Raw genomic sequence first — 15,758 nt, 5'->3', positions numbered from 1 at the left:
AATAAAAAAAAATATTAATTCATCAGTATCACACAGCAAAAATAAAGCAGAGAAAAATAAAACTAATTCAATATTTAATATAAAATTCATTAACTAACAAGGCAAAAGTCACATGAATAAAAAAATTTAAATTGTCAAAAAATTTATTCTCTGTCTAATGCACGTGATGAAATAGAGGCGGTTCCTGTTGTGACTGATTAGTAGGAGCAGCATTGCTTTTTTTTTTTTTTTTTATCTTTGAAATTTGAAAAAGAATAAAGTAGAAAAATTAAAATTAAAAAAAATAGAAAAAATATTTAGTCAATGAAAAATATGTAATTCATAAAAATTATAAAAGATAATTGAAAAGTGTCTAAGTAACTTTAGAAATTTCGCTAACTTTTAAAAAAATAACTTAAAATAGTTTGGATCATGTTGAAAGCTTTATCAGAGATTAAAAAAAATAATCGAAGAACTTACTTTTTGTGTTAAAAGTCTCACTGAAGATAAATATCACGCTCCAACAATAAAAATATAAAGAACAAAAATGAAATGAGAAGAGAGCTAAGAAGAGAGTTGCAAAGCTACGGCTTACAAGAGGGAGGAAGAAAATTCAGACAAAATCTCATGACTCATGATCTTTGAAAGTCTACAACGTTAAAAAAATAAAAGACAAATTTAGAATTTTCACATAGAAAAAAATAGCAACTGTAACAACTGTAATTTCTATTATTTCTGACTGTTATTTCCAGCGCCACATTGAATCGTGACGTTACTGAATCGTCGTTGTAAAATTGTGTCATTCCAGCACAATTTTCAATCTCTATGACCACTATTGATAAATATGATTAGAACTGCAATTTCTATCATTCTAGACTGTTATTCATAACACGACATTGAATCGAGATGTACCAAGTCGTTATTGCAGAGCCGCGCTACTCCATAATTATGATTACAGGTGGATTATCACAAATTATCACTGTTACATCCCCATATAACTATTGCTGCTAAGGATAGCCACTAGGGATGGCAATGGGTAAAGTACCCGATGGGCACCTGCAAAATTTACCCATAATGGGTAGGGTATTTATCTGTTATATGGGTACGAGTATGGGTATGGGTAAAAACCCGCAAATTTTAATGGGGATTGGTGCAGGTATGGGTATCTAAGTACCCACTCCGCCCCATACCCGCATATATATATATATATATATATATATATATATATGCTTAAACTTTATTCTACAATTATGCATTGAATTTTTGTATTATTATATTACTTATGTGAAGTTATATAAGATTAATATAAAAATATATTTAATAATAAAGTAAACCAAAAAATTTATTTTGGTTTATATTTTTAATAGAAAAAATTATTTATTATTTTATATCATTTCATTAGGCTAACACAATTTAATTATTACATAGTTAATATGAGATTGACTTTTTTTAAAATATTATTTATATATGACACATAAAATATTTTTTACACAAATATTTTTGTTAATAAAATCATATTGATGTTTAAATCATAAAGTGAATGATAAATAATAAATATATTATAAATATTTTATAAATTTTACAATCACCTACTATTACCGTAAACTTATTATTTATTAATAATATTTAAATTTTATTTTTTATATTTTAATTAAAAATAATATTTTTCTATGCAACATATTTATTACAAGCACAACTATAATCTATTGAATCTAAATAATATTATTCTTACTATTTATTCACATTCAAAGAAGTTTTTGAAAAGATATAAATATAAAAAATTATTGTTAATTTTTATTTATTAATTTTTTTCAGATAAAAAAGTATAATTTTTTTAATATACACGTATATTTCTTTATTATAAAATTTTATTGTAACTATTTATCTTTTATTCAAATTCTTTCTTTTAAAATTTATATATATTATAAATATTTAATTCACTAAAATAATTTTTCAAAAATTTATATTTTTGATAAAATACTTTCGTATAGTATATGAGTTAAAAAATACTAGTATTAATATATATATATATATATATATTAATTATATTATATTATTTTAATTAAATCTATTATTTTTCTTACAATTTCAAATTCAAAAGTTAAAAAAAAAATATGTATCCACTTTCTGTTGTTAGTATTGAACTTCTCTACTCTAACTCTATTCTCATTCTCAATGTATGTCTTACTAAAACTTAACAACTATGAAACGTTATTCATTAGAATTAGTTGTCAATGCCGTCACAAGAAGTTACTAAATGATACCACACGAAGGGACAACCATTGTACAGATCTATTTCGTTGTCGCTCTGACATTACCAATCAATCAAATCTCACACAAGATAAGATTATCACTGACAAATAACTTGTGTGTTTAGTTTTGCTTATTGTTTCTAAGAATTTTAGTTTAGAAAATTATTATATTAAGATATATTTAACGTTTATGATCTTTGAATATTTGTTTGTTATCTATGTTTGTACCTTATTCGGCAACTACATATTGAATTTTTGTATTATTATGCTACTTATGTGAAGTTATATAAACATATTTTTCTTTATAAATATTTTTTTCTCAAACAAGCGCGGGTAATGGATACAAGACGGGTATGCGGGTACCCAGAGGGTACGGGTACGAGGATTAATGTTCATACCCACGCGGGTATGGGGTCGGGTACGGGTATTTTTTTAAAACGTGGGTATGGGGATGGGTACTGTAGTACCCTACCCATTGCCATCCCTAATAGCCACCATATAAAACACACATCAAAGCTATTATAAGAATAGTTCAAATATATGCAAGCGTTGAAGCAAGTATGCCTTGAACGAACACAAAAATCGACGAGTACTCGTGCACTATTGCAATGGTGAAGGAGCGTCCATCGTTTCAGGAACTTTGACTCTAGACTACAACAACGATACTTTGGTGGTCAATGGATAAATCAATAAACAACACTAAAAACACTTACAAATAAATCAGGAGAAAAATTTATATTTTGGTGAACCCGAACTTGAAGAACTCTATATAGGAATAAATTGAGTTGAATCTAATTATATGAATTTAGAATACCAATTGTGAAGCGGTAGTAAAGTCACTTATTTGTTGTAGAAATTATGAATTATATCGTAAACGATCTACGTAACGTGCGAATTCTTTCGTAAGTGAAAAGCCAAGATCTTCCTTTGCCTAATCATGCTCTTCTAATCCTAAGTTTTCAATGGAGTAAACCTAGAGAGTAGTGGAATGTGTTTCCGTGATGGTAAAAAGGACTTAGCTATCATATTTATTAATCCTAGGTACTTCCCATCATGGACCTAAAGGTTAGGCCTACAGTATATCCCACATAGATAAGTATTAAGGTCCAAAGCCCATAAATAATTGATCACATTATTAATGGACTTGAGCATCATCAAATGGATTACAATATTAGCTCGTTTTTAATAAAATAAAAATTACAATTGATTGTAGCCCATAACAAATATTACGAAAAATTCTTACATTCTCCCACTTAGGCAAAATCAATTGTGTAGTTTATGGGTTTTGAAAACTTAAAAAAAAATAAATTTCAGGCTAATAACTTATTGTGGCCACAAACATATGATTCCAAGATGCAACACTTAACTAAGACTCCATCCAATAAAATCATACAAATATCAAATCATGGCAGCAATTACATCTCTTACTGACGTAACACCTTCCATAGTTACAAATACTGCCAACTATATCGACTAGTCATCAATGTGGAGTGTAGCGAGAAAATAACATGCCAATATGATCAAACAACCATACTATCATTTTTCACATCAATCTTTAATTTCTCTCAAGTGCTTAAAAGTCAAAGAAATTATATAGTTCATTGCGAACCTTTATGCCTCAGCTCCAACTGGCATCAACCATTGGCTTAGTGGTCTTAATGACACCAAGCTCAATATTTGGTCATAATACCTCAGCTCCAAATGGCATCAACCACCGGTATAGTGGTCTTAATGGTACTGAGCTTAAAATTTGATCATGCCTAAACTTAAAATTTGATCAAGCATAATGACTCTAACAACACTGAGTTTTATATTTGGCAATCAATATAACAAATATGCTTATATATACAAAGATATATAAAAAGATATATTATCAATTGCTCAAAATAAAATAAAATACATGTCAACCAAATACAAAAAGTGTTCAAAATAAAAGATCCAACATGATAAGAAAATGACATAAGAGATAAACTCCCACTAACTAAGTATATTAAAAAAAATTCATAATTTTATATTCTCAACATATACCTATTCAAATATAATATGCCTTAACTCCTTAATTTAAGAATCATTTATCTTATATTATATATCAATATACTCAATAACTATGTCATTTTTCTTCATAAGATTTAACAGTTAAATTACTTCCATTTTAAATGCTTAGAACCATTAGTAATTTTATTTATTTATTTATTTATTTTTTGTGTAGAACAGAACATTGTTATAATAATAAGTCTTCAATGGTCTAGCAATGAAAAGCACAATATAAAATCTTGTCATCAAGTTTCTTAACCAAATAATATAAGGGTTAACAACATAACAAACAAAAAAATTTTACTTATACAATAAAAGTCAATTTCTTACTCTTCTTGTATGTGGATTCCCAAATCATCATAAAGATATATCCTAAAGTCAATTATTACTACAACACTAAAAGAGATTTATATATATATATACACCATAATCTCTAAATTGTCAACTCTCCCATAGATAAGCCCATACTCTTTGATCCCTTGTAAGCACGCCATTACTTTCTTAACAATTATTCAATGATGAATCCAAAGAATGTATTCACATATAGCCAAATTGTAAACTATAAAAGCAATATTATATCTAATTATTTACTCCCACTTACTCAAAAGAAGTCTAGAATTAGTTCTCTTGATAACAATCAAACTTCACCTATCAAACTTCTCCCACTAAGCTAAAAGTTTCTTTTATTCATGTGTATTTTACTAGTTGATTATGGGTTTATCGCTCACGCAAAACTAAATCAAGAATAACAATTTCAAAAGAGAATTTCAAGTATTGCTTTCATTTGCTATGATACAATTAGGTGACAAAATAATTGTTCATAAGAAAATTCACTATCAGGATAAAAACAAGAATGAATAAGAATAAATTATAAGACAAGATATAGCTCAAGATGGGTAATAAACTATCAATGTGGGGCCAGTAAAATAGTACATTTCCCTTTGGGCAGAATGCACAAACCAAAGTCATTTACCCTGGTCAATACCTTAGATGGGTTAATCCATGAGCACACACCGAACTCAGAAAATTATCTCCTTTGGGCAGACAAATCTCTTTACTCAATGCATTATCTAATAACTCTATCCATTTTCAACTCTCAACCCAAACATACAACCACCCCCTTTGGGCAGGCAATCGCATGCAAGGATCAAAAGCATTCCTCAAAATATTTAATTCTCCATAAACCAATACAAATTGTCCCACTTTGGTGGTAACAACTTATAGCAATCTATGAAAACTCTTATACAAAAATCAATTATCTCTTGTCTAAAATCATGACTTAGTCAACAAGAAAATACGCATCTAACAACATTCTTATTAGTCATTCATTAATTATCAATTGCATTCTCAATATGTTTATACTCAAATAGTTATAATTATACATTAAAAAATATTATTAAATAATAACTAAATATTAACAATAATTTTGTTGCACGTAATCAAATAAGAAAATTGACCACAAGAGCTCTTAGGAACACAATATCTAAGTTGTAGTAGCAGAAACAAAAACTTATAACAATAATAATGATGAATTAATTTTACATCAAATTATGTAATAATGGTAATACATAACTTCAACATATATGTCCTTATAATGAGGTCAATTACACATTCTCCTTTGGGCAGAATGTGTAAACCACGATCACCACGTTCAAAACCTCATATGAGTTACTCAATAAGCATACAATAGATTTATGAACCTATTCCTTTTGGGCAGACAGATTCTTTAAACCAATATACCTTCAATAACTTTATCCATAAATTTTAAAATGAGTTACTCAATGAGCACATACTAGGTTCAAATTTATCTCCTTTAGGCAAATATATCACTTCCAATAGGTATATCAACAAATCAACTCCTTTGACCACAAAATTTGAATTGCAAAATTTGAAAGATTGCAATAGTAACTCATAATTTGAAAAAATTGCAATAGAACATGTAATTCAAAATTTGAATTGGCAGCAGTTAAAATATTATTCTAAATTAACGCATAACATAATAGTAGCAACATAAACACATCATCATAACACAATAAAAATATGAAATGCCACAAGAGAAGCATAAACTCACTTACTTACTAAAGTATGTACTAAAATGGCAAGGAGAAGAATATTGCAATTTATAATTCAAAATTTGAAAGCATGACAGTGAAATAATATTCAATCATTCAGTGACATCACATGTTTTCCTCAATTATATGTAACTACAAAATAATAATAATATATAACAATGATAATTAATGCAAACTTAAATATTATTTTGTACAAAACAAAATAATATATAATTCACCACAAAGCATATAACATAAATTAATAATGTCAGGTTGGTCAAACAAGATCATAGTATCATGTTTTAATTCTTTGCAACTTTAATGTTGGTTTATTTTGATTATTAACCTTGGTGGCAACAAAATGTCCACATATGGCAATAAACTCAACATAGCATTGTATCACATAATTCAAAGCAAACGCTCAACAGTAGCAGTTGTAGTTGCTAACGATATTGCATAAATATTGGATCACACAAATCAATTAAAAACAAAACACGTAGTAATTTGTCATAGGCAATGACAGAATAATTCAATTATTAAAAATTAAAATTAATATGCTAGTAACAATGGAGAACTGATTTGCGAAACATAATTAAAAATAAATAAAATTAGCTATGGAAGATGCACACATAATGTGATTCATTCAAAATTAAAATGGCCATATGACATTCACATTGAATCAGGTAATTTTAAAATTAAATTATGTCAAACAAATACTCATTGAATTATGTAACTCCATAATTAATGTATGTTAAACATATAAACAGAAACAACAAGAAATTATTAACGCATATTCAATAATATTAGAGGCAAAGATCAATAAATTTAGAAATGCAACAAGATAGTAGCCAAAAAATTAAATATTATAATATATATTATATATACGATATGTGATTCAAAATTGACCTTGAATGAATACAAACAGCAATTACAAAATTTGATAAGTTATAAAATTGACAAATCAACCATGAATGGCAACAACATAACGTAATATAATTCTTCAAAATTTGCATCACAAAAATGTATCACATATTGTGACAGTATGACATTAAAATACTGAATTCAAAATTTGAAAATTGAAATGCATAAATTTCATATAAACATGACAATCGACCCAATGGAAGAACATCATATAATTCAAAATTTGGAAAGCAACATAATACATGTAATTTAAGATGACAACAAAAATAATACATGTAATCCAAAATTGCAATAATAATAATAATAAAAAATGATCAAAATATTTTGAATTCAAAATTTGAAAAATTAACATAATGACAACAAAAAAATTTGTAACAAACACAATAACAATAACGCAAATATTAGATTAAAAATATGGCATCAGTTGCAATAACAATAACACAAATATCAAATTGAAAACATGACAAAACATTATACTGTAGTAATACATCAAATTGAAATGGAAAATAACAAAGTAATAGCAGTAACACATAACAACGCATTAAATTGGAATTAAAAATTGCAAGCGTAATTGAAAATAATGTCCGCAGCAAAATTGAAATAGTCATATAAAATATTCATATTTAATTGAAAAGCGTTGAAATATTAAATATTACGACATAGCAGTTAAAATATTTATTTAATTCAAGGTCACAATTGATTGTAGCCTATAACAAATATTATGAAAAATTTGAACAACTATTAACCCATAAATATTATTGCAATGGTGAAGGAGCGTTCATTGTTTCAGAAACTTTAACTCTATACTACAACAACGATACTTTGGTGGTCAATAGATAAATTAATAAACAAAACTAAAACACTTACAAATAAATCAGTAGAAAAATTTATATTTTGGTGAACCCGAACTTGAAGAACTCTGACAAAGATAATAAACACTAAAATACCAGTAGATAAATTAAATTGGTATAGTAATTTATAAATATATGAGTAATTTTATAATTTTCTAAATAAATTATATACTTGTATCTAAATTTAATTTTATTTAAGTTGAATTGGTTTTCAAAATTAAGTATAAAATTAAATATATTTCAATAAAAAAAATTATTTTTACCTTTTTCATTTTAAAATTTAAAATTTTCCACATAATTTTTGTGATTATCATTAAAATATAACTTATAAACACTACTAATAAAAATAGTTATACATGTTCTGCAGGTGCTTTTAATGGTGCTTGAGGACTCGTTCTTGAATTTTATTCACTGAAAGTATTCTAGCCTCGTTGGTACGTTGACGTTCTAATGAATTATTGTTTAATTTTATAAAATTAATTTTAAAAATATGTCTAACAATATAATTTTTTAACAATCTTAATTATTAATTAAAATTTATTAAAAATAAAAAAATTATATAAACAAAAAAGCCACGTGGAGTCTTGCTATTTACAATAAAAATAGAATATCAAAATCCGACCTGCCGGATTCGAACCAACGACCTAAGGATATATGTTAGAATTCCAACTACAGTCCTCCGCTCTACCAACTGAGCTAAGGTCGGTTTCGTTACCCACGTAACAATTTATTTTATTCTAAAGGCAAGAAAGAGACAAACTCCTGCCTCAAACATTTTCATTAGTGATCAACAAGGTACCTTCTATTGTGAATGTTTTGATGGGAAAATAAAAATATACTTTTACATTCACATTCTTTTACATCTATTTTTTTATTATTCTCTTCTTTTTAACTTTTTTTTTTCATTTGCATTATCCATCACATTTGAACCTTTTTATCTTAAGTTAAACTAAAAAAAATTGAGCTTTACTTATTTTTGGCACTATTTTTGTAAGCTTAAATTATATCATGAACTTTTTCGATCAAAATCAATAAAATTTACTACTTTTTATGGGTCAACCCAAATAGATTAGATTCCTATTACATCCAAAGTTTATCCAAACGAACAAATAAGTTTATAACAATTAAAAATATTTTTACAATACCTCTACCGCAGTCTGCCCATCGTTTGATTGTATCATTCATTCGAAGCTTTGCAAAGGTGCATCATTATGATTTTTACATTTGATCCCATTTGAAATTGCCATAATTGTGATGAAGACTTTTTCATAAGCTTAAAGAATACAAAGTAGATTGATTCTACAAGTGTATATTAAGAATTATTTAGTGTACATGATAAAATGATTGGATATGATAATTAATTATCTTATCTTTTTTTTTATTAACATGATAACTAATCCTATTGAATTATTATGTCATATTGTACCTTCTTTTTTGTGATAACATTTTTCTATTACATTTTTATTCATACTTTATACTCTTTTTATTATTTATAAAATTATATTAAAAATATAATTTTAATATTTCTATTAAATATTATATAAACATTTTCAATAAAAACATTTTATAAAATAAAATTTATAAAAATCATTTTATTCATTTTACAAAATATATTTAAATATTTTTGGTCTAACTGTAATTTATTACCTAAAAAATATATTTTAATTAAAAAAATTAAATAAAAATATAATAATTTAATATCAAAATTTAATATTATGTTTACATTAAAATATTTTTAATTTTCAATATATATACATATTGAAAATTAAAAAATAAAATAAAATATATTTTAAAAATATATTAATTTTGATAAAAAATAATATTATCATTTAATATATATATATATATATATATATATATATATATTGTAATATTATCATTTAATATATATATTTTGTTCTATTATTTTTTGTGTATCTCAAACATTAAAAATAATGACAATGTTATTTATAAGAACTTATCTCTCTATGTTATCTTATTATATTCATCAAACAAGCCCTAATGTGAGAAAAATGGAGTGAGAATAGCTTCTAATATTTTAGAAGGTAAAAGAGTAGACACTGTTATTTTTAAAAAATGCACTTATTTTTCGGTCATTTTTGCTTCACTTTGTCTCCATCCCATACTCCCCAAATCAATTTGGGTTATATAGATAATGGCTCCATGGAGTCGTGGTCCTGTCCAGGTTCCAAACCCAAACCACTACGACCAAAAACATAAAAGAATCCCAAACCCAGTCCATTGGTTTGCATTTTATCAAATGAACCCAATAAATCATGCAGAAACTTACAAACGTGTTAATAATGAAACCAACAATATTTTCATTTTAAATAATACTACCAAAAGACTTATGTCATTACTGTCTGATGCGACGCAATTTAATACATATTTACATTAATTTTTAGAATTACTATATTTTTCCAACTTTAACACTGTTCCACAACATATAAATAAACAATTTACATAACTATAATACCGAAATTAATCCTGCATTAAGTAGTTCTATATCGGATGTTTAACACAATTTCAAAAAATGTCTATAAATTTAGCAGCTCTATTTATCTTACTGAATAGATTTAGTAGCTCAAAAACTTTGATTTGTTACTTAATATTCAATACTCAATAGTTAGATTAGGTCTTTTTCTTTTTCTAAATTCTAATATAATACTTTTAAACTTCATGTTCAACTCTCTCAGTCAATTTGTTATTTTATAAGTTTTTTTTTGCCTCCTCAAATCCTTTTTTTTTTGTTTTAAAAAATGTCAATTTAATAGAACAAATATCATTCACTTAACTACATCAAAACTCATTCTAAAAATAGAGAAAGAACAACATAGACGACTATTTTTAATTTATATCAATCTAGATATCTCATTTGTCTTAATATTTATAGTTCTACGAACTTCTCTGTTAGATACATCAAATATTTCATCAGGTGCCCATTTATACTTTGATGCCCAAACAATAGTTAAACAGAAGAAAAAGCTTTAAAAACAGCAAAAATTTAATTTTTGATTTTTTAAGCATCAAACATTGAAAGACAAGCAATGACAGAGATTCGTTGAAATTACAATAATCTGGGTACACTGTAAATACTAACGAAAAAGTCATACATAGAGACATAAAGACATGTCTATACCATTGTTCGTTTTTCTTGAACTCAGTAAGCACATGATATATATGTTCTGAAAGGCAGTATAAGTCTTATTTCTCACCTAAAAATGGAAATGAAAACAAACAAGAAATCCAATGAACCAAAAAGAAAAGAGGAATAATATATATGAGGGAATTACAAGCAAATAAAATACCTTGGCTCTTGTTAGAACAATTTTTCCGGAGACAAAAATAAACAAGACAATTTTAGGTTGCTTCATATGGTAGATTAGTCCTGAAAATAATTCTGGTTCATACTACCACCACAAACAAGCATGTATCAGCATATATCCATCTATTTCCTCAACTTAAACAACTTTAATCAAAGCACATACATACTACATAGACACAATAGAAGATGGTCCTTTTCCTAATAATATTCATTAAGTTAAACCATTTCATACCATTTAAATATTCAAAACTTTAAAATCCTTTTCATATATCTACAAAATCCAACCCTATGAATTCTTTCCAAAAAAAAAAAAAAATCTTACACTTTAGAAAGCACCATTTGAATATGTAAGATGCTCTAGCCGAATGGGGAACTTGACATCACAAAAGCCAACAATATTATAAATTTTGAAATCCTAAAGACCAATGCCAAAGGAACTAATTAGTAATCAAGCACTACATAAGTGTAGGGAGGAAAAGAACAAAGAATAAAACAATTTGAGCAAAGATCATGACAAAGAGCAAAAGCACTACCTTGAATTTGGCAGGAAAGCCAAGCTTTTAGATAATACGAGCACACTGAAAGGAGGAAAACAAGAAAAATTAAAAATTTATAATTTTTTCAGAATAAAATGCTTGACAATCTAAATTTTAGAAACTAACTTGTGGATCAAGCTTATATAGGTGAAAAGGACATCAAAACCATCCAACCTCAATGATTTAAATAACTCATTCTACTAAAAACAATGGGATAGGTAGTGTCAAAGCCAAGCTACAACAAATGGCTTGGTCCTAAAACTCTTCCATATGTCAAAAATCAACGATATACACATGACGAAATAGAATAAAAATGAAATGAACAACATACCTTCCTTGTTGCCAATTTGGACTGCTGTTCACTCTTAGCTCCAGTACAAACCTAATGGTACCAATTAAATTTAAGGGTCATAAGAAAGGGAAATTATGAATCACTACCAGCATTTGAACCTTAAAGCAGAAAGTAGGAATTTCAATTTTTGTAACCATGGTTGTCAAATTGTGAATCTTAAATTCGCAGGTACGATTATGTGAATTGTGAATTGAATTGTATCATGAATTGTAAGGTTCGTGATTAGTTATTAAAATAACAGAATATATTTTTCAATAAAATAAAACTGTAAAAACAAGTATAAAAATTTTAAAGGCAGTGTAGAACCAATTGAATCATGTGATTTCAGCAACCATGTTTGCAATATCACTACTAGCATCTTCAATGATAAACTAAAGGAAAAAATGAATTTGAATTTTATAGTTTCTAACTCCAATGTGCCCACTGATGTTGTAAAGAAAATTAATTAAAATATAACAGATAACAGAATTCAATACGATAACCTTAAAACTACACATTAACATAAAACTTATTTGATGACATTAAAAACAATAATAAAATGCACTTCTACCATCTATGACAGATATAACAGAGCATCAAAGGAGCATACCATCTTGCCAGAAGCAAAAAATAAGTGTACTTGTTTTGGGCTCTCTTATCCTCATAATAACAGCAGCAAAACGCTGCAAGTGAAGACATTACAAACATTAGAACAATATACAGATGACCAACTAGATGTAACACATCTACAACATTTGGTAATTACTGAGTTTAGATTACAAGAAAGTAGTAACAAGTAACTGATATTAAACATGATATTAATATAACATAGTAGTCTCAAATCAACCAAGGTTCTTTGCTCCAGGTAGGAACACAAAATCATAAATTATGACCCATTACTATACAAACACCATAGCGCAGACATGCATACATGAGTGAAACTTGCTTGCCTTGGGATTGTACTCTGCATTTCAAGCTTGAAGTGCAATTGTTTTGAGGTTCAACATATAGTTCAAATTGACTGTGGACATTATTCCTACCAGTAAAAACAGCTTGTTATTAGACTACTCCATGTAAATTGAAAAAAATTATTATATATGCAAAAGAAAAAAATATTAGTAGAAGAATTATTTTTGAATAATTCAGAGTCAATTGAAAATAGAAGCAAAATTATTAGGTATTCAAATGTAAATAGAATAAAAACATTAACATTGCCATGTGAACTAAAGCAAAATTGTTATACATTCCAATATAAATAGAATGACTGGGGTTGACTTTAGTTGTATACTAACAATTCCCACTTCTTGATTTCCAAAAAATAAAAAAGATAGACCCACAACACAAAACTATTCAATTATTCACTGAAGCTACCAAAACTTAAAAGTTATACATCCTATGCTTGGAAGATTTTTAAAAAATTGATCTACGGCTGCGATCCAAACATGTGGAGGTTCCCTAATGTGTCTGACAGCTCATATTCGACTTTGGTATCTATCACAACCCTTTCTTATAAAGGATCAATAACGTCACACATCACTACTCCTAATATAAAAATTTCATTAACGAGATAGTATTGATATATTACAAATAATATAATTTTTTAAAGAATTTTTTTTACTTTAACCTCCAAATCAACAAAATTAATAAAGGCTCAAAATATTTTACATATCATAGAGATAACATAAGAGTATGTGTATAATTACAACAGTTGCTTCAAATGAAGTTCAAATACAAAGTCTTTGCATAATAAATTACATCAAAACATTAGGTTTGGAGTCAAGTGGCATAGGTTCGTAATAAAACCTAGACTACTAAAACTAAACTACATATCCCAAAATCTTCAACTTGAACTACTCTTTAGCTAGATTTCTCAGCAGGTAAATTTGATACTCTACCTGTCACTCCTGCTCATGTACCATCGTACGATCATTGCAGCACACACACAACAACACAACAAGTGCAAATGTGAGCTTATATAAATAAAAATCATAATTACATAGTATGGATATATTAAAATCATTTGCATAACACTTATGGTTTACAACAATCAACACAGCAATCTCAATCAATTAATGCAGCATGTCCAGCCCATTCCCAACCCATCTAATGCAAATGCAGCGATTTAGTTTCCATATGATTTCACAGCCTAAGTAATCTAGAGGAACTATTCCGGTATAGGAGCGACACATATTGGTATCTAGATCCAGACAAATACATCTTAATGTCCTAGACAGCTCTAGGATGATAAAGATGAATGTGATGCAATACAGCTAAATCATCACATTATAGCACATCAAATTTTCATTCTTAGCCACAATAATACAACAATGCATACACTTTCATCTCATCTAGCCTAAAAAATACAGCCATACATATATTCATAGCAAAACCAAACATTTCACAATATTAATTGAATATTCCAGCACTTATTACATAATGAAATTAAGCCGCTTAAAACATTATTTGAGTATTTCTGCGTATTTTAACATCCTTGGCATATATAACACAACATTATAACACATCATGTTCTACTACAACTTTCCAAACTATTATCATACAACAAAGAAATATACTCAACCATACATACTTTGGGTCTTACCCTAAAACTTGTTCATACAACAACTGATCCTTTACTAATATGAGATTATCTATCTTATGAACCATCAGCTTAGTTAAGCAATAGAGAAATCTACTCAACTATACTACTATAGGTTTTAATCTAGAATCTGACCATTTAACAACTTATTCTCAACTATAACATGACTAAGTTCACAATTAACTCTATAATTATTAGACGAATAAATTGGCTCAGATAAGCTTCCCTTATTTGGAACGAGTTCCAAGGTCTTGCTTCTCGTGAATCCTAAAGAGATAGATCTAGCGTTTGAGTATGAGATACAAGTCAAATGGTTCAGATCTACTCAAAACAATATGTATAAGCCTCTTAAGAAAGAGAGGGAAAGAAATAAGAGTAAAGACCAAAAAATGAGCTCTGAAAACTCACCTAGATCATGATGAGATAGACGATATCACTTTGTTTGAGAAGGAATTCAGCTTTAAGAAGGTTTTTTCTAAGGATAATAAGTGAGAGAATAGAGCGAAAATGGGAGAGGAAAGCTATTTGGTGAGAAAATGAACGTTTCTGGCGCTGAGACCCCATAAATACCCCTCCAGATCTGCGTGCACTTGCTTAAGCGAGATCTTCTCTCGCCTAGGTGAGCTTGCCCTTGCCTGGGCGAGAAAATCAGAAAGTAAAACCTCCCAGATTTTTGCTATTCTCGCTTGAGCGAGGGACATCTCGCTTGAGCAAACTCAATCTCGCCTGAGCGAGCAACGTTCTCGCTTGAGCGAGATTGGGCTCAAAGAGCCACCTAGTTTTCCTACTACTCCTCGCCTAAGCAAGTTTCTCTCGCTTGAGCGAAGTCGCTTCTGACCTGAGTAAGATTCCTTCTCGCCTAGGCGAGGGAACAGTTGGAGA

At 27.8% G+C, this 15,758-nt stretch overlaps 1 non-coding gene and 1 pseudogene across 1 annotated transcript; both read right to left on the bottom strand.

Annotated features, from left to right (window-relative positions):
- Positions 1–8,704: 8,704 nt before the first annotated feature.
- On the bottom strand, positions 8,705–8,794 carry TRNAY-GUA. The gene is given in 2 exon segments: positions 8,705–8,740; positions 8,758–8,794. It is a non-coding gene; the product is annotated as a tRNA-Tyr (tRNA).
- A 1,438-nt stretch (positions 8,795–10,232) lies between these two features.
- Positions 10,233–13,311, bottom strand: LOC113850970 (annotated as a pseudogene).
- Positions 13,312–15,758: the final 2,447 nt, after the last annotated feature.

The sequence above is a fragment of the Abrus precatorius genome, unplaced genomic scaffold (genome assembly GCF_003935025.1).
Source record: "Abrus precatorius isolate BTA unplaced genomic scaffold, Abrus_2018 Scaffold9, whole genome shotgun sequence".
In the NCBI taxonomy this organism is placed as follows: Eukaryota; Viridiplantae; Streptophyta; class Magnoliopsida; order Fabales; family Fabaceae; genus Abrus; species Abrus precatorius.
Note: the sequence above shows the minus strand (reverse complement) of the source record. Positions and strands in the feature narration are given on the sequence as shown.